We start from the raw sequence: 20,406 nt of genomic DNA, 5'->3' as shown, positions 1-20,406 counted from the left end.
TCAGTGGTAATATAAAGTTAGGTCATTTATAGGATAATGTGAAGTCACATGGTCAGTGGGATAAAGAAATGTTATAGTATGGATTGAGAAAATGTGAAAAATATAATATATTAACTTAGTGACTAAAGGGAAAAAAACTACTTTCTAAGCATTATAATCTGTTGGCAGAATGTTGTACAGAAATACAATAGGATTACAAAAACATTGTAATCCTAATCCTATCCATTACGTCATTTATGAGAAATGTATGCTAATTAGGTAGTTGTGCACCCAAGACTAAGCGTTTTAAAGGGAGTCTACTACCTCCACAAACATAATCTGCTGGCAAAATGCTCTAGAGAAATGTATTATGATTTAAAAACCATCTTTATTTCTGTCCGTTATGGCGTTTGGGAAATTCCAATTTTAATCCGTATATTAATGAGGTACCATACTTGAGTATAAGCCGACCCGAGTATAGGCCGAGGGACCTAATTTTACCACCAAAAGCTGGAAAAACCTATTGACTCAAGTATAAGCCTAGAGTAGGCAATGCATTGGTCACAGCCTCACCAGTATATAGCTAGCAGGCCCCCAGTAGTATATAGCCAGCCAATGCCATTTAGTATATAGCCAGCCAGCCCCATTTAGCATATAGCCAGCACTAAAAAAAATTGTGCTGAAAAACTCTGCTTATACTCGAGTATATACGGTACTTGGTGCACCCAGGATGTGCTCTACACACCTGGCATTGCTACACTTGTATGGATCACTTATCCACAGGATAAGGCCTAACTTGCTGATTGGTGGAGGGTCTCAGTGATGAGACCCCCAGAGATCTTGAGAATGTGGGGTCCAATGTACCTCTGTCTGACTCTTCTTTGCTCCCCAAGATGAGTGGAGCAGCTGCCTGTGCATGGCCAGGCTGCCCCATTCATCTCTAGTAATGAACAGGGCAGCACAGACGCAGGTACCTAAAGATGAACAGGGGTATCTTGTACCCCATCGGACCCCCATTCTCGTGATCTATGGGGGTCTCATCACTGAGACTCTGACCGATCAGCAAGTTAAGCCTTATCTTACGGATAGTGCCTAACTTGTTTTGTGGGAAAACCCCTTTAAGGCCACCTTAACATGGGAGTATTTTGTATCAGGGTGTGCAAGCCAAAACCAAGAGGGCCCTTTTCAAACATAAATAAGGGAAATATTTGTAAATCTTTTCCATTTCATATCTATTCCAGGTTTTAGTTTACAAACAAAGATGTCAAATATTGAGAAGAATACAGCCTTGTAAAAGTGGCCTTGCTTGTGGCAATCTGTATGCAGACTGTTGACCAGTTAATAACGGGCTGGTTTGTTAGTGAATCACTGAGCATGTTTATGCAGGGCATGGATTATGAATAGTAATACATCCCATCATTGACCCATGTATGTGCACCCATAAGATGTCTTCTGAACCTGATCAGTGGCACCGACCAACTATATAAACAGGAAAAAAAACTTTGAAATGTATATAGGGATGTCCGAATCATCCTCAAAGGGTGCAATTTACTCAACTGCCCGATCCTCTTTTTCCTGTTCATGACGAGCCACGATAGGTAAGTATCTTCTTCCCAAAGTCTCATTAAAACACATGCCACGTTGGAAGTGCCCAACTTTCCTTTGTATGGAGATAGTGGTGGTCAAAGCGTTATATAGATACCTCTTGCAGATTGCCCTACTGAATTTGTATACTAACCCATAGACTCCCATATAAGTATATAAAATGTACTTCATTGAGCTCTCCACCACATGCTACCGATTTCATACTAATGCATAAAGCGTTTTTTTTTCTAAGATTTTGTACAAATTTGATTACATAAAAAAAAAATAATAATCACAGGAGCTGCTATAATCAGAATTGAGCAAATGGGGATAGCACTTGATCTAAATATACTCTGAAACAACCCGTTATATACTCTTGTATATGTCCCGTATATGCTCGCTCTCCCCAATTGTCTATCCATATTGTATTATCCTAGCTGCACATCTCCATTAAAGAACCCACCAGGAATGTTAAATTGAGCTGTAGGAATATTAATCTCGACTTTCACAGATCATTGGTGCAAAGAAGTGGAAACAGACTACTATACTACTGAATGAATCTATTAGTCTGCATGGAGACCTGGGCATTACCCTTTTAGTCTAGCAATAGGTGCACAAATTGCTATTTCTTTTTAAAGTGTATGAAGAACGGCTAAGACCCCTTTCACACAAGTGTTGCGGTTTGATAAGAGCGTGACCAGGGTTCGATCGGGGTTTGGTCAGTGAAATAATGACATTTGACCGTCAGAGTTTTTGTTAGAATTTATTCAGGGTAGCAGTTTTTTACGTGCGGGATTGATCCGTATTTTTATGCGCAAAAAAGACTGATTACTGTGGTCTAACTTTTCTATGGCATTGAGTTTAGTTCTACTCAATCCTCTTACTTTGGTAACTCTAGATACCCTTTTTAGGTAGTTATTTTAAAAGGAAATCTGCCCTCAAACATGACAATCAAGAATGGATAAACCAGTGACACTTACTCATAGATCCAGGCACCGTGACTGCGGTAATCTTATATTTGTTTTCCGCGGTCTCCTTCCATTTAAAATTATGCTAATGAGACAGAAGAGCTATGGGGGTTTTACCAGAGCCCTTCCATGCTGAAACTTCACAGGCATCTACACTGTACATGAGCACTTTCCCCTCCCACTGTGTGAGTTTACAACAGGCAGAGGGAAGGTTGCGAAGGGGAGGGGACACTCCTGCCCACGTTTGTAGACGCAATGCAAACGGCACGTTTGAACACACCCTGAGGGGTGCGTTCACATGTGATGTTCCAACGCACGCACTCAAGGCGCATGTGGCAGAATGGCAGCAAAGGCATAGTAACATGAAAACGCATGTGTCAGACATAACGTGTGATCAAACCCGAACTGTTGTTGTTGCAAAACCAGGGGCGGCTACAATTGACTGTAGGCTGCTAACCTTCAGGGCGAATTCACACAATGCATGCGTTTTTGACGCATTCCAAAGGCTTCAGCCATGATCACGTGCTATGGTTACATTATGTTTCCACTGCATTCTCTAAAACGCAATGTAACCTCAGCATGTGATCACGATTCAAGCCTTTGGAATGCGCCAAAAAAACAACAAAAAACGTGACGCATCACGTGAACGTGGCCTCACATGTAGCTTCCTAACAGGTTGACAACCTGGGAGAAGAGAAGATAAATGGGTTCATCCACAATGGTGCTACAGTATGTGACTGAGAACTGGTAAAATATATGTTTTTATATTCTTTTAATGTTTAGTACACTGCATAAACTTCCCTTTTGCACACATCCTAAAGGATCCATTCTACTTCTCTTTTTTTTTTTTTGGGGGGGGGGGGAAGCACCTGGTATACAAAGAAAGCCAAATCACACTCTGAACATACCAGTAGTAGTTTATAGACCTTAATAGGGCAATGTTACCACCTAAAGTGCTCTACAAACCCTTGATGTGTCCTGTTTGACTGAGCTACAAATGTATCAGCTTTGTTTACTATAAACATTATATTAACCATCATAAATAGAACGTCCAACCCTTGCGTTCTGGGGCCATAGATTTCCTGTCTTATTCGCTACATTGTAATGGGAAAGTTGCATTGGTTCTTTAGACACACTCCCTCAGCAATCTCTCGGTTATACAGAGCATGTAAAAATTGTTAGATGCTCCCCCAGTGGAAGTCTGCATAACATGGCTGCTGATATTTTGCAACAGTGAAGACTTTGCTTAATACCTCCATGTAGTTTGGAATGAAAGGATGAGAAGAGACCTGCTGAGGAGTGCCCCCCTCTCCACCACACACAGTGCATGGCATTGGATTGACATCAGCAGCTCCTCTTCTTCCTCCTCTGGTGTTGGATCTTCACATGCACTTCCCTGCCTGCCCTGACAGCTGCAAAAGAGAGAAGAGAGAATTTTTAGCAAGTAAGGCAATTTGGAGTGACATGCAAACGATCCCTCCCCCTACCCAAGCTCTGATTATCCAGGAGATGCAATGCAAGAACCCTGAGGAGCTGGATTGGGGAGCAACACCAAAAAGAAGACCAGCCAAGCCTGGATTGCAATAGAGGTAAGTGCAAGCTGTAGATCTGTATAGCATATGCAGAGGCTTCATCCCCTGCCTCCCTCTGTACACCATGGATACATCGCTATACACAGGAGCAGCTCTCTGGCTTGCTGAATGCTGCACATTATTTCTTCTATTATTACCCAGCTGCTGAATGACTGACAGCAGAATAGATTTTAACCCCTTGTGTTGACGGTATGAAGAGCAGTGAGCATAGCAATCTATGGGCAGAGAATCCCCTTCCCTGTAAAGGGTTAATGAGGTCTTTCCCCTTCATATCTAGTATTACTGATTTAATTAGTGAAACTCATGGAGGTGGGGGTGCAATATACAGATCTGGAGGTGAGAATCAGCCTGGATTAACTCTTCATTGGCAACAAAAACATTCCCAGGAGAAGAGGATTCAGTGCCCAAGGGGGACCCTTAACCCTTTCACGGTCAAAGAGCCTACTGCATCAAGTGTTGTGCCTCCTGAATTGCTGTAGCTAGGCAAAATACAAGGGGAGGGTGAAGCCAATGAACTCCTGAAATAATCTGTTAATCTATCAAGTATTGGGGGCATTAACCCTTCACTGAACTAATGCCTGGTCTGATGTGTTATCTGAGAAGGGTATCATGGACTGTGTACAGTTGATACAGTGCAATGTTAAGGGACACATTAACCCTTTATATCCACACATAGGAATTGGTTAATGTGTCTGTATTTATATATAGCACAGGCTGTGAATAGTTGATATAGTTTGCATATTATCAACCCCAGCCTGTTATGTGCATGAGGAACCACTATATATATATATATTGCTCATAATGCGTGCAATAGTCATGGGGCTATTAACCCTTTGTTATGCTGCATTAAACTTTTACTAGTTACTAATGGTCGACATTGAAGGTAAGAGAGTCATTGGGCTTTTAACCATTCCAACCAGGACGCTAGAAGGGTTAACAGATCACATTTTGGAATTTGATAAAATTGAATGCTGGACAATCTGATTGGAATATGTTGTGGTGTCATCCTATAGTGCTATGCTCAGAATAATTATTTGGGATGTACATTTGCTATATCTGAGTCCCTGCCAGGTCAGATTTTGGCTAATAGGTGTGCCCTAGTTTATTTGTAGGAAGTAGATGATGCCCTTATGCAATGGTACAACCCAGGGTCTAGCAGAATTAGCAATGTTTTCAGGCCCAATAAATCGAAAAGATCTGGGACGTTCCTGTAGTGTCTGTAGCACCAGGCTGGATGGTTCTGTGGATGCTTAGCATTCTTGGTGCAGATGGAAATGAACTGGAATGAATATGTTTCCTTTTGAATTGTACGTTTTCTTTGAAAATACATACATTTTCTATTTGCTTTGATGCCGAAAATATCTGCTAGCAGAGTGTTGACGAGGGGGATATAAAGAGTATATTTTATTGCATTTTAATATTAATATTGCATTTTATAAATCTGATGTATATTTATTTATTACAAACAGTACTTTTTGAGTTGCTGTTCCCTGTAATGTCAGTGGTCCAATACTCCTAGTGCAGTTTCATCGTAAAAAAAAAAAGTGATGTCCTTGAAATACTTTGAGACCTTAACTCTTAGATAAGAACATCCATTTATCCAGTCCTACCATATAGAATGTATATTGGACATGTTCTTGATTGGGGGACCAACCCCTGAGGGTGATGCTACACGTGGCATTTTGAACATGTTTTTGGTCTGTTTTTAAGCAGTCTGTTAAAAGACACATGCATTTTTGAAAAACACATATGTTTTTTGAAAACAAATCCGTTTTTTGACAGGTTTGACCATCTAATTAAAACTCGTCAAAAACGCATGTGTTTTTGGACGGACTGCTTAAGAACGGACCAAAAACGGGTTCAAAATGCTATGTGTGGCATCACCCTTAGAAGATCACTTTATGTTATCTTGGGTGGTCACCTCAAGTTGGGTTTGTTGGATGTTACAAATTATAATGCTGGGTTGAGGACAAGTATTGTAGTGCTACTATTTGGGGGAGATTTATCAGACGGGTCTGAAAGCAGAACTATTCTAGTTGCTCCTGAGAATCAATTACAGTGTAGCTTTCATCTTCCCACATATGTTTATAAAATGAAAGTTCAGCTCTGATTGGTTTCCATGGGAAACTAAAACAGTTTTACCTCAACACCTCTGATAAATCTCCCCCTTTGAGTTCCATTGAATAGAGACGCTGCAGGTCAATATGTGAAATTGGCCTTAAAATTGAGTTGAATTGTATTTGTTTTCTTGGTGGGTTATGGACACCTCAGTGATGTTCACTGTTTTCCCAAAAATAAGCGGTCATGTTGCCACGTAGACAAAACTTTATTGAAATTTTCTGTATTTCTTCATTCCTGTATTCAGTACATGCACCCTCTTCTATCACGCCTAAGTCTGACCTGTAAGAATCTGCATCTTTTACTGGACTACAACCTACAAGAATTGTACCCTTGCTAACATCTGAATACATTTGTAAATGAAAATGAACTTCCACCTAGCTTTGTATTAGTGTAAAGAATTGACGATTTGTAAATAGTTTCAGCTCCGAAGTATATGTTATGTTATAGGCAAGTGTGTGCCTCATCGATGACTCTTGTCATTGTTCTCGGTGAGGTTATTTATCTTAGTTTTTTAAATTTATTTTTCCTCTTTATATTTAATATTTTTTTGGCAAATTTGAATATTTGCACAAACATTTGTGGCTTTTTTTTGGTCTGCCTCAACCTTTTTTTTTTGCTATGTTTGCTCCTGTGGTCTGTATGGTAGATTTTTGTTATGAATGCTTTACAACAATTGGGCTGATGGTTGTCTACCCAGATATATACACCAGAGCCTTTTACTCTATTTCTATGTGATGAAGCTTTAGTTTTTCTCTCTTGCCTCCTGCTTGTGGTAGGTTGTTCCCTGTCAGCTCTTACAAGCAGAAGGCAGCAAAGAGCAATGATGTGTAGGATACACTAAATATTCTGCACCCAGCACAATCTTATATGGAAGATTTTTTTTAAAATAATTTGTGCAAATTGTATAAGCCAGCAAAATCAGAAATATGTGTCGCTATTTAAAGAACATAAATGGCTAAGAAAAAAGGGGGGATAGGGCAGAGGGGGAGAGGTAGGGGAAGCATAGGTCTCTTTAGGCAACTAAATATATTGTATATAACTGTGTGAAGAAGAGTCGTGTGAATTATGACTATTCTAAGAACCAGGGAGTCTGTGAACCCATCAATAAACTAATAATGGGAGTTTTCTTATGTGCTTCTAATCATTGGTTCAGTTTTTATATCGCTGCACTTTTTATCCCTTTACAAGTACAGAAAATATTAGGGGATATAATAAAAAAAAGGTTGATGGAGCAGAGTGGGAAGGTGGATGGAAGCTGCCATGATAGGCTTCATAGATGATGCTGTAATACAGTAGGGGAATACATGAGAGCAAACCATGCACTAGTAGTCAGACAGATGATAGTGTCACAAGTGCATATCCACTATAGCTGGGATTAAATGAATGACACAGCGAAATTTTTTTTGAGGTTTCCTAGACTGCTCTCAAGCTTTGCTATTTCAACCAGTAGAGTGATGGACATCCCAGAATGCATTCTGTTTTTCAGTCCCTAAGTGGAAATAGAAAATCAGAATGCAAAACGTAGGTTCTCACCCAACTCTTTCCATGAACAGAAGAGCAGGCCTCCTCTATTAACTCTGAAGTCCCAAGAGCTTGGTTTCCCCATGTACAAGTGGCCATTGCCTTGAATAAAAAGCAGTATTACTCATCCACTTGTGCCTGCGTCATCTCTTCTGTTCCCCTGGCTGGAATTTATTTACCTGGAAGCAGCGATGACATCAAGGCCCGACTAGTCCCAAGCTATCGACACTGTCAACGTCAAATAGACTGCTTTTTTATTTTGCACATAAATACAAGTGCAAACTTCTTGCACGTGTATATGTGTAGTGTCTGCAGAAGTTTTATGTCGCATCTCCACTATTTACACCGCAAAACAAAAGTCTGCACCTAAAGGGGTATGAAGGTGAAGATTTGCACGCCCATTAAACTGAGTGCACACAAAATCGTGCGATCAGTTTAATCGCTATCGCCACATGCAGGGTGCGCCACATTATTGAATAGGGTGCGCAATTCTTAAATAATCTTTGCCCCTAACCACATCCCTGCTTTTACAGTATTGATCTACTACACAGCACAACTTAGTTAAACATATAATTATTGTTGTACATGAAAGCCCACCTGGTCAGAGCCTACTATTTCATATTTATCAAGTGGACTTTATTATAAATATATTTTTACATTGTATTGGCTGCTTTGCCTTATCTCTATTTACTCATGAAAAATGGAATACATTATAGAAGTAGAGGTAGTATCCACATGTTTCACTTCTCATATGTGTTAAGACACATTCCCAGGGTTTATAATTAAAACAATACAGAGGGATTTCAAGCTGTTTGTAGTTCTAAGGCTACATTCACACTAACGTATGGGGGACGTATATACGGCCGACGTATATACGGCCGATATACGTCCCCCATACACTTCTATGGGCGCACGGCACCCTACGGAACGGCACACGTGCGGCACCGTACCGTTCCGTACCCGGGAAAAAGATAGGACCTGTCCTATCTTTTCCCGTAATACGGCGCCGTGCGCCATAGGTTGCTATGGAGAGGGGCGGGGGTGAGCTGCGCTCACCTCCTCCTCCTCTCCCCGTACACTGCCGTTGCCCACTACGGTACGGTACGGGCGGGCAACGGCAGTGTGAATATAGCCTTAGGCTGAGGTATCATGGTGCCTTCCTAAAGTCTCTAAATTGCACATGCATCATAAGAAATACAATGTTCTGATCATTTGAAGAGATTGTGCCCCCAGTGACACGTAGAGGATAAGTGTCCGACAACTGGGACTCCCATCATGAGGAAGACCTAAGTGCCCCTGAAGTGCCTCATGTGAATGGGGTATTGATGTGTATGTCTGGCCTGGACTGCATTCACACATGAGGTATATAGGACAAAGATGGCCACTATCTCCCACAACCCTGCAGACGCGAAGTGAGCATACTCAAGCATACACACCAGGGCTCCATTTTTAGAAGGACTTCAGGGTTCCAGTAATAATTTTTATTTACATAGTGCCATCAAATTTTGCAGCGCTTTACAAACCATATGGGACATATACAAATGAAATAAAACATTACGGGGTATAAACAGTTAAAGGAAATATAGGAGTGAGAGCCCTGCTCACAAGAGCTTACAGACTAGGAGGATAAGGGGGTGACACAAGAGGTACAAGAGCTTGTGTAATTGTCAAGCAGGGCATGCACCCTGGGGCCCACTTTGCCCCTAAAGGGGCCCCAACCAAATGTGGGCAATTTGAGCAGTATTTGGGTGCGGGCTCCCTGGGCCTTATCCAGCAGATGTGCCCCGACTTCAGTCTATGGCAGAGTGAGGGAAAGACAAGTTCCCTGCTCTGCCATAGATGAGCAGATGTATACAAAGATGGCGGCGCCATGCCACTGGCAGCACAATGTGTGACATTATAGCGCCTCAATGTCACGGTGCTGCCTGCGGCAGGGCGACCCCATCTTGGTACACCTCTGATATCCACTATCCTGACACTATGAGGTAAGGAGGTTGGTGTGCATCGGGGAAATGATGTAAGGTGAGTACAATTTTATTATTTTACCTAGGACTGTATATAGTCATTATATGGAGAGTGTAAATAGTTGTTATGGGGGGTGTATATAGTTATAATTGGAGTCTGTATATAGTTAGTTATTATAGAGAGGCTGTATATAATAATTATAGGGAGGCTGTATATAATAATTATAGGGAGGCTGTATATAATTATTATAGGGAGGCTGTATATAGTTATTATAGGGGACTGTATATAGTTATTATAGGGGGACTGTATATAGTTATTATAGGGGGACTGTATATAGTTATTATAGGGCACTCTATATAGTTATTATGGGGGGCTGTTCATAGTTATAGGGAGCTCTATATAGTTGTTATAGGGGGCTGTATATAGTTATTATGGGGGCTGTATATAGTTATAGGGAGCTCTATATAGTTGTTATAGGGGGCTGTATATAGTTATTATAGGGGCTGTATGTAGTTTATTGCAGGGGGTTTATATAATTAATGCTGGGGAGGGGATGTATAGAGTTAATGCTGGGCAGGGGCTGTATATAGTTAATGCTGGGGGTGCATATAGTGATTGCTGGGGTAGCTCTATATAGTGATTACTGGGAACAAAAATTAACATGTTTTCAATTTTTTTCTGGTTTATTCCATTGCTATTAAAAACATTTTTACACACTGCAACTAGGGAAGTTATTCATATATTAGTTTTGTAGATATTATAATGAAAGGAGTTTTTATGGAAACTACCCCTCTTAAAGCTGTCATTTAACCCATTGGGTTTTAGGGTATTATTCATCTTATAATTCCACTGACATTATGATCTTGAAATGAGATTGTCCTCTACCCCTGTAGAGGACAATGGCATGCTCCATCCTTGTAAGTATCTGTGGTTTAGTTTGTGTGCTTGTTTTAAATGCTCCAACACTTAAAAGAAAATCTACCATCATGGACATTTACTCATAGTGCTAGGCACCATGATTGTGGTAATCTTCTTATATTTGTTATCCATTGCCTCCTTACTTTTAAACTTATGCTAATAATCTTGAAGGGCTCTGGGTGTGTTACAAGAACCCCTCTGTGTTGTAGTTTCACAGGCTTTTACACTGTGCAGGAGCACTTCCCACATACCATTATGTGAGATGACAGCAGGCATAGGGAGGGAGAAATGCTGTAGGAGCAGGGAGGTGGAGAAGACAATGTAATTGTCTGTGAAGCTGCAGAGGCTCTTGTAACCCCCCAGAGCCTTCTGCCTCATTACCATAGAAGGAAGGAGGCCAAGGATAACAAATATAAGAAGATTCCCACAGTTACGGTGCCTGGATCTATGAGTAAGTGTCCCTGGTTTTTCATGATGGATTTTGATGGTAGATTTCCATGATTTCAATGAGATTTCATTGATATGTGGATATAGTGCAGTGTGTTATTGTGAATTGGGTATAAACTTTGCAGATTTCAGAAGTTTTTGGAAAAGGACACGATAGTAAGTAAAAACTCCTTAAATAAGTAAAAATTTGGGAACCTATAGGACCAACAGAGAGTGAAGTGAGATCTTGTGCATTTGAATGAATTCATGATTCCTGTCATGCAGCTGCCAGGTCCATCTCCTTGTGCTGAAGTCTTGTTTACTTGGGGATTCAAATATAGCCTGTACGCCATGCTCTCTCCTAAATAAGGCAAGGCGAGGGGCTATAGAGGACGCGCAGGGTGTGAGGTTACTACACGGAGGAAGAAGGGGGGCTCTGGAGCGCTATACATCTTCCCTCTCCTCTGATATGCTCTTATTGTGACAGATGCAATAGAAGGAAGATTTCCATGTCAGCTGGAGGCGAGAAGAGTCTCAATGTCCGCTCATATATTAGGAGCTTTTAAAATGGCTATCGCTATGCTAAGTATGCCTGGCAATTATGTAATCTAATCGCCAGTAGCCGGACTCCGCTGCTGGGCTCTGGGGTTCACTGCTTCTACTTTTAAACCTTTAAGATGCCATCCTAATATTTTACATGAACCGTAGCCTTGACTTGCCACCGAACCCGTATAGGATGGCTCTAACATCTGTGAGTGTCAATGGGGGAGATTTAACAGAAATGTCTGAGGTAAAACTGTTCCAGTTGCCCTTGGAGACCAATCAGAGCTCAGCTTTAGCTTTGAAAACAGCTGTAGGAAAATGAAAGCTGAGCTCTGATTGGTTTCCATGGGCAACTAGAACAGTTTTACCTCAGACATTTCTGATCAATCTCCCCCAAATATTTGTATCCTTTCATTCATGTTTATTGTAGTGCTGTCTTTTTATGTACATTCATATTACATTCATTTAGGTTAACAATGCATTTTAAAGGTTTTGGCCTTTAAAGGGCACCTACCACCACGAATCTACCTATAAAGGTAGATCGGGTGGTAGGTGGATGTATGGGACGTGAGGATAGCCCTTTTTAGGGCTAATCCTCACGTCCCCGCTAGCGTAGCATAAACTTTATTGCCCTAATATGTTAATTTAATTAAGCGGCTACCGGGGCGTGGAGTAGCCGGACACGAGGCTACACGGCGCGGCTACTCCACGCCCCAGTAGCTGCTTTCCCCGCCTACCCTGTGATCTTCGGCGCGCAGCTCCTGGCAGCTGCGCGCCCTCGTCCGAGAAGCCGGAGTTCTGCGCATGCGCAGTAACTCCGGCCAAGATGCGCGATCTCGGGAACGAGGCCGGAGTTACTGCGCATGCGCAGAACTCCGGCTTCTCGGACGAGGGCGCGCAGCTGGCAGGAGTTACTGCGCATGCGCAGAACTCCGGCTTCTCGGACGAGGGCGCGCAGCTGCCAGGAGCTGCGCGCCGAAGATCACAGGGTAGGCGGGGGAAAGCAGCTACTGGGGCGTGGAGCCGCTTAATTAAATTAACATATTAGGGCAATAAAGTTTATGCTACGCTAGCGGGGACGTGAGGATTAGCTCTAAAAAGGGCTATCCTCCCGTCCCATACATCCACCTACCACCCGATCTACCTTTATAGGTAGATTCGTGGTGGTAGGTTCCCTTTAATGAGAAGGTTTGTCAGGTGCAATACACTAATAGGGTCACCCCTATTGTACTTTCCCTGGTTAACTTTCTCTTCTGTCAGTAGGGGCAGCAAAAGCAGGACTTTTTGTGATGTTCTATAGCTTGCGGACCTCTGGTGCATCAGGGGTTATGCACTCATTACTACCAAGAACACCCTCATGCTTCTCCAAACCACTGACATGGCAATGGGGTTCATGATCACCTGATCAGTTGGAAGTCCGCACAACATGGGACATTAGAGGTCACATGACCCGCAGGTCACATGACTCATTACTCCTATGGGTAGAAAAGACAGGTTACCTGGGTAGGTACATATTACAGTATTTAACATTTTTACTAATGCCCATTCCCTTTAAGTTATACATTTTCTCACAAACGTGTGTTTCGTTTACAATGCATAGAGACCCTATTAATCCAGTTGGTTATAGGAATTTGGTTTTGGGTTAGAAAGTTATTTATGAACCTTTCCCCTCAAAGTAGTCTCCCACCCCCAAATCACCCAACAAGAAAGACAAGCATTGTGTAAAACACTTTATAAGCTTTCCAAACATTGCTTGTACCCAAGAATTTGTAAATTTAGAGGTAAGTATATTTTTAGCCTTTCTTAAATAAGATTTTTGGTGCAACCGGAGCGGGAATATATACACCATAGCAGAAATGCTAAAAATGTAGAAAGATCCACCGGCAACAGCCTGATTTAGTCAAAATATTTCAAGGCTTTATTATGACAAAAAATACAATAAAAATGTGATCACATGATATACAAAAAGCAACAGGTGGCACATTTCGGACTGTATTATCACAAGTCCTTATTCATATCCAAGTTTGCTATGAGGAGCACGCCAAGATTAAGAGGAAGGGAGGAGGAGGAGGAGGAAATCGAAACCTCAAATCGATACCCACTGTTGCACCTGTTTTGCTTTGCTCTGGAGCATACTGGTTACAAGTAGAAAGCATATACAATAAAACTCACACAATCTAAAATCACAACAGGTAATAAAATGAAACAAAAGCAAAAATACCAAAAAATTGTAAATGTTCAGAGAACAGTCAAAATCAACAGAAGGACAGACAGACAATACAGTAATAGTAAATGAGCTACAAGAAAATAATCTCCGGAAGAGAAGTCCAGCCCCAGGGAAGTTTTATAGGAAACTAATTGGAGCAGTGACAGCTGAGCAAAACTACTCAAAATCGTAACCTTTGCCTATCTTTCCGAAAGATAAACATAGGCTTCTCTATAAAATGACAAATTTCGGGGAACAGTTATATCTAAAAAAAAAACAATGCCCTTGTGGGTTACATGAGAGATTCCCATTCTATAAAAAGGTCCTTTATCCCGTCAAAGCCCATTTTCCTTTTTTGCAATTTCCTTTTTTACTCCCCTTCTTTAAAAATCCATAACTTTTTCATTTTTCTGTGTACGGAGCTTTATAACTTCTTGTTTTCTGTATAACAAATTTTACTTCCTATTTGCGCTATTGTTTTTTCCATGCCATGTACTGGGAAGCAGTAAAAAAATTACAAATGTAGAGAACTTGTGATAAAAACAATTGTGGTACATTTTCTTGTTGGCCCTGTTTTTACGGCTTTCATGGTGTGTCCCCAATGACAGGTGCGTGTGGGATTGGCTCCAGGTTTCAGTAGGCCTCTGGGCGACAGAGCCGCAGTGGGCCTCTTTACAGTGAACTCACGTGGCAGCATTAAATATTCAGAAACTCAAACAGTCTCCTGTTCCCCAAAATCTTCCTTAGTTTATCATCCCAAACAGCTGCACATGGTTATTTTATATGTAGCCCCCTTATGGTTATTTTATATAAAGCCCCCCACACCAGCTATCGATTCATTAGATACAGCCCCTTCTTACTTTATGTACAGCCTTATGTGGGCCCCCAGGAGCCCTGGACCCCGGCACTTGCCCAAATATGCCCAGTGCTGACTCCGGCCCTGATGCAGAGGGTGCATGGGGAGGGTGAGACCTCTGGACATTCTGGAAAGGCAGATCACAGAGGGGCTAGTACAGCTTCTCAGGCTCATTAGCATAATTTTAAAGGATGATTTTAGAAGGCAGGACAAATACAAATACAAGAAGATTACCACAGTCACAGGGCCTGGATCTATAAGTAAGTGTCCCTGATTTATCATGATGGATCTTGATGGTAAATTTCCTTAAAAGTATTTCAATGTTACATGTTGCATTTCAGTGCAAAGATGTGTCATACATTGCTATGATAGTGCCAGTGTCTAGTGTGTGATATTTTGACCACAGTTAACTATAATGGTTGCCAAAATCTGGGGCAGTTAAGAACAAACAAAGGGGTCGTGGCTTCCTAGAAATGGGTGTTCAAATGCTACGAAAAGTTTCAAGTTTCTGTGTAAAATAATGTCCAAAAGTTATCCAAATAGTGGGTTGTATACATTTAGGCTATTATTAAAATAATTATCCAGGTTTAGCCACTGCCCAGCATTAGGCATTGTGATAAATGTGGTGCATTTAACCTATTTCTAACCAGGCATTTAAAGGTATTAATAAGCGGGGCATTTTTAGTGAATTTTTCAACATATTGGTCTAATGCCATAACTTCTTATCTTTGTGCAACATCTTAAAACTTTTGGTGGTGTTTTTTTTCTTGACACATAGGGCTAGTTAAAAATTCTAAGATGTGAAAACACCTTTCTCATTTCCAGGTGGGGGTTGAAGTTACAAAAGGTCAAGAAAACATAAATTTTCGAATGACCTAAAAATGACCACTACAGTATAAAGAAATTCCCTGAGGGTCGTTTTGGTATATAATTTGTATAGTCTTAGGCAAATGGGGCGACTGTGATGTTTTTATATAGTGTAGGGAGGGATTCTTTTTATTTAATTGGGAAATATTCATGTTTATTGCTAAATATTTATTAATATTTTGTGTTTGTTTTTAGTTTATTTTGGGGGACATTTTCACGGTTTTTATTTTTGTTTCTTACAAGTTTTCCACTGTAACTGGGGGCACATGTCTCGGGAAGAGCTGTACTGGGTCTGATTAGACCAGAAGCTCTGCTTAACCCTTGCAGAACTGGCGGTCACATGACCCATGCCACTTCAGTCTATGACATTGCTGCAGACTCAGGACCTGTGCCAGCTGCCGTCTTTAGTCAGTGGAGACGATTTAAAGGAAACCTACCATTTGATTTGGCGTATTATGAATCAATCATACCTTGAGAATGCTGTAGCTACACTGATTCAGAAACATATCTTGTTAAATCTCTGTGCTGAGTGGTTTTACTGAAAAAACAATTATAAAATTAATTATAATGCAGCTCTGTCGCTTCTGTGCCTAGGCTTGGTGCTTTTCCTTTCACATTAGTTATACACTTCTCAGAGGATGATGCAAGCACTGTTCTCCCTGTCAGGCAGAATAATCAATTGCTGCACCATCCCCCAGCTGCTGTATGTGAGTGATCGAGCTCCGGTTGATTAGTCCTGTTGATAAGTCTCCTGGCTGTTCAGAAAGCTCCGTGTGTAATGTGGATCCAGCTCTCCCAAGGTCCTGAATTTTATAATTGTTTTTTCAGCAAAACCACTCTGCTCAGGGATTAAACAATATAGGTTTTTGCATCAGTGTAGCTACAGCAGTCTCAAGGTATGTTTGGTTCATAATGCATAAAATCAAATAGTAGATTTTCTTTAAGACCTAAATTATGCTGTCTTACAATTCGTAAATGAATACCAGTATTCCAAAAATACACGTTGCCAAATACTGTCTTTATAGGGCAAATCCAAATTCACAGTAGAGGTCATAGTTTGGCCATACTGTCAGAGTACTATTCTAACTCTGATATTTTTTTCTCACAATTCAATAGCTTTCGGAATGTTTTTATTACGGTATATATGTATAATATAATATATTATATTATTTTATTATTTTGATTACTTATGTCTGGCAGTTGCTTTGATAGTTTAGCCCACTCCTGATGTATGTGCTTCCCCTGGCTGTGCTGATAAGCCCTGTGAAATCATCTCGTAAACTTCTCTACAGAAGTATCGCAAAGTCAGATAGTTCCTTCCTACTGGCAGAGTGCTTCACTTGCCTAGAAGTCTGAGTGTCAAAGAATTGACTAGCCAATCCAGTAACTTCTCCACTAACCACTTCAACCATGAGCCTTCCCCAGTGACAGTGTCCCACCAAATACCATCCCCAGTGACACAGTCAACCAATAACTGAGTAGCCAATACATATATTTCCCCAGTAATACAGTGCACTCATCATTAAGTAGCCACCACACACCTTCCCCAGTGACACAGTGCCCCTTCACAGAGTAACCACCACATATCCCAATGACACAATTAACCAATCACTGAGCGTCCACCAACAACATTCCCTGCTAACACCATGCATCAATCACTAAGTATCCACCATATATCTTCCCCAATGACCCAAAGGCCCTGTCACTGAGATGGCATAGCCTACTCTCCTTTTGTTCTTGAGTTGAAAATAAACTCTACATTATGTAGTGGGTTTATTTCCTTATGATGGCAGTGAAGCCTCAATGGTACCACTAGCTTAACCACAGCAATTTATTCCAGACAGTAAAGGTACTGTAGGTATAGCTCTTAGGATCTTTAGAACTTTAGATCTTTAGACACAGGGTGAAACTTCCTCTCGGGTCATGGCAATTCTCAACGGCCTTGACAGCTGGGAGTTCCTTGGACACCTTTATTTGTCCCCTAGGGTCTGGGACACATGGAAGTGCTGCACTTTACTATCTATCAAGGAAAATATTATGAACCATCAATAGGTAACCACGCCGGCATATGAAGTGGGCAGTCTGACAGAAAAGCATTTTGTACTAAGTGCAAGTTGTTCTTCTGAAGAGTCTCCTGATGCTAAGACATTCCAGCAGTAATTAAATTACATTTTACCAGGACTGGACAAATCCCAAGAGCCATGTAAGCACCGGTGCCTAGCTTTTGGGGTTGTTATCAATTGATCGCTATGAGGATGTTATTGCTTTTGAAGTGAGAAGCGAGTGGGTACTCCGCCACTGCAGCCAGGATGTTGAGCTGGTATTAACTAAATTCATCATTGTTTTTGAAGATTATTTTCCCATTGGTCTCCATTCACCCATAAGCTGACATGGTGCTAGATGTATGTGTAGACAAGGGGGGAGAAGATGCTATAATTTACTGTACATCTTTATGTACTGTATGACCAAAGTCAAAAGTGATCCATCATCAAGGACTGTTCCTCATGGACGCTCCTTCCTCTTTAAATTGAATTTTACAGATAATCTTCTCTATCCCTTGTTGTTACATTTAAGCTGGGATATGGACCTCCTTTAACTGCAGATCAGACATGTTGGATTCCAATGTCTTCTACCATTAGATAGACGGTTGTCAGAAGCGTATGCCAGAGGTATGTCTATGGGCATAGTATTAAAGCATTGGGAGCTAAAAGACATTAAAATTGTATATTTATTGCCTAGTCATAAAGGGGTTGTCCCAAAATGTTAAATTAATAAAATTAGATATTTGGCCGTAGGGGGTTGCATAAAAAAATAAACATTTACTTACTTTTACGGTCCCTCCCGTTGTCCCGCACTGCTGTCTCTCTGGTCCGTGCCCCAGTTTGTTTAGAGGGGCATAGAAGCTCCGTTGAGTTTGTCTTCTGGCCAGGTGAGGTGGCAGGCCAAGCCTACCCATCCCTTTTCCCAGCTCTGTATCATGCGCTAAGATGTGGGGTGGGTTGACGTGGCTGGCCACCTTGGCCGAACTCAGCGGAGCTTCCTTGTCCCTGTAGACATCTACTTGAATATGTGATTGTGTGATTCCTCTGATCCGAGGCATGATATGACATTTAGTGTTATCGTAACCCACTGACAATCACAATTGCCGTGTGTTAGTGCTGATAATATTGATAATTAAGCTTGATTTATTTAGCGCCATAATATTCCACAGCACTGTACATATCATAGGGTACATATGCAAATAAAACAAGACATAACAGAGTAATAACATGGTCAAATGAAACAATAGGAATGAGGGCCCTGCTCATAATATAAGGAGCCCCCCCCACTAACCTCTTAGATTACTTAGTATTTACACACATTTAGAATAGATATTTTTTAGTACCGTATATTATGTAAGATTTTACCATGGGGAATGAGGGGGGGTTGCACATTGGTGGGGTACGGCCGCTTCTCCCAGACTTGTTTTAAAACTGTGGAGCAATAGACCCCCCACCCCCACTCTGCCACTTGAGAAGGTTGAAATCCAGTTTCAATCCCTTAAAGGAAATCTACCATCAAAATCCATCATGAAAAACCAGGGACACTTACTCATAGACCCAGGCACCGTGACTGTGGTAATCTTCTTATATATGTTATCCATTGCATCCTTCCCTCAAAAATCAAATTATGCTAATGAGCTAATGCTAATAAAAGTTGATTTTAGAAGGAAGGAGCCCATGGATAACAAATATAGGACAATACCACAGTCACAGAGCCTGGATCTATGAGTAAGTGCCCCTGGTGTATCATGCTTGGTTTTGATGGTATATTTCCTTTAATAGGTAACCGTTGACTATTTTCATAGAAACACATAAAATTCTAGATCACAAATACTAAGAGCCTGATTGGATAAAGTGTATTTATTTATTCATTCAAACTATTTTGGTGACAATGGCCAGTGACCTACAGGAAAGAGGTAACTTTTGAAATTTACCAGTGATGGAGAACTGGGAAGTTAGATCAATTGTGACAATTCTTTGTGAAAGGGATATGCTACTGGCAAAGGTTACTCCTCCCTGAAGTGGACATGATAATAGGGGATATTAGTGATGGGATAGTCACTGATTTGTAGATGGGTTCTGTATAGCAAATTAGATTTGGTTTTCACATCTAAAGGGAAGCTGAGGGAGGTACATAGAAGTGTGACTGATCAACTCCAGGGAAGGAGGAGGAAAGTTTATATGAGTTAAGGAACGTACCAAAACAAGTCATAAAAAGTATAAGATCAGAAATTAAATAGGAAAGGGCGTGGGGAATCAACTGGTTATTCAGGCTTTGTAACTAGGGTGGTTTGCCACTGGGTGGTAAAGTAGTCTTCTACCACAACCTCCGTGAGGAGTAAGATGTGAAGAGCCGAGTAAACTTATCTGCACATGAATGTTAATGAACCTGCACTGCACACAAATCTGTGAAAACAATGACCAAGTGCATGAGTCCATTGTAGAGATGAGTGAACTTTACGTTCGGTATGCTCTGTACAGCAGCTCTGCCTAACCCAAACATGTTGCTTGTTGCTAATCGTGCAACTTTTTTACGTCCCTAACAAATAGGCATGGCAGTGATTAGCCAGGAGTGTCCAAAAGGTGGCCACCTGACCAATCACAGTCATACCCAGTTGCTAAGGGAGTAAAGCTGCTTGATGGGCTGTTCCGCAGAACATCAAGCAACATCAGGGTTGGGCGGGTCTGCTGAATATAGGATGGTGAACCTAAAGTTCGGGTCCACTCATCTCTAGTCCATTGAAATGAATGTGTCCTCGAACCTTTCTGTGGATTTAATAGATAGCGCACACGAATAGAATATGCTAGTATGCAGGAG

General features: G+C 41.2%; 2 protein-coding genes across 7 annotated transcripts in view; one reads left to right on the top strand and one right to left on the bottom strand.

Moving 5' to 3' along the window:
- LOC140069653 (uncharacterized) overlaps window positions 1-3,923 on the bottom strand; it is a 29,894-nt gene extending 25,971 nt beyond the window's left edge. For all 3 annotated transcript variants that reach the window (XM_072115588.1, XM_072115587.1, XM_072115586.1), the window contains exon 1: window positions 3,785-3,923. The gene's annotated coding sequence lies outside the window, so the exon portion shown is untranslated. The remainder of the gene's footprint in view (window positions 1-3,784) is intronic.
- The window catches only part of SLC8A3 (solute carrier family 8 member A3), a 216,064-nt gene continuing 199,323 nt past the window's right edge, over window positions 3,666-20,406 (top strand). For 2 of the 4 annotated variants that reach the window (XM_072115583.1, XM_072115581.1), the window contains exon 1: window positions 3,666-4,120. The gene's annotated coding sequence lies outside the window, so the exon portion shown is untranslated. The remainder of the gene's footprint in view (window positions 4,121-20,406) is intronic. The other 2 variants (XM_072115584.1, XM_072115582.1) reach the window with 1 other exon arrangement.

Source organism: Engystomops pustulosus, chromosome 7, assembly GCF_040894005.1.
Source record: "Engystomops pustulosus chromosome 7, aEngPut4.maternal, whole genome shotgun sequence".
NCBI lineage: Eukaryota > Metazoa > Chordata > Amphibia > Anura > Leptodactylidae > Engystomops > Engystomops pustulosus.
The sequence above is the reverse complement of the archived record's forward strand: the minus strand, read 5'-3'. Positions and strand labels throughout refer to the sequence as shown.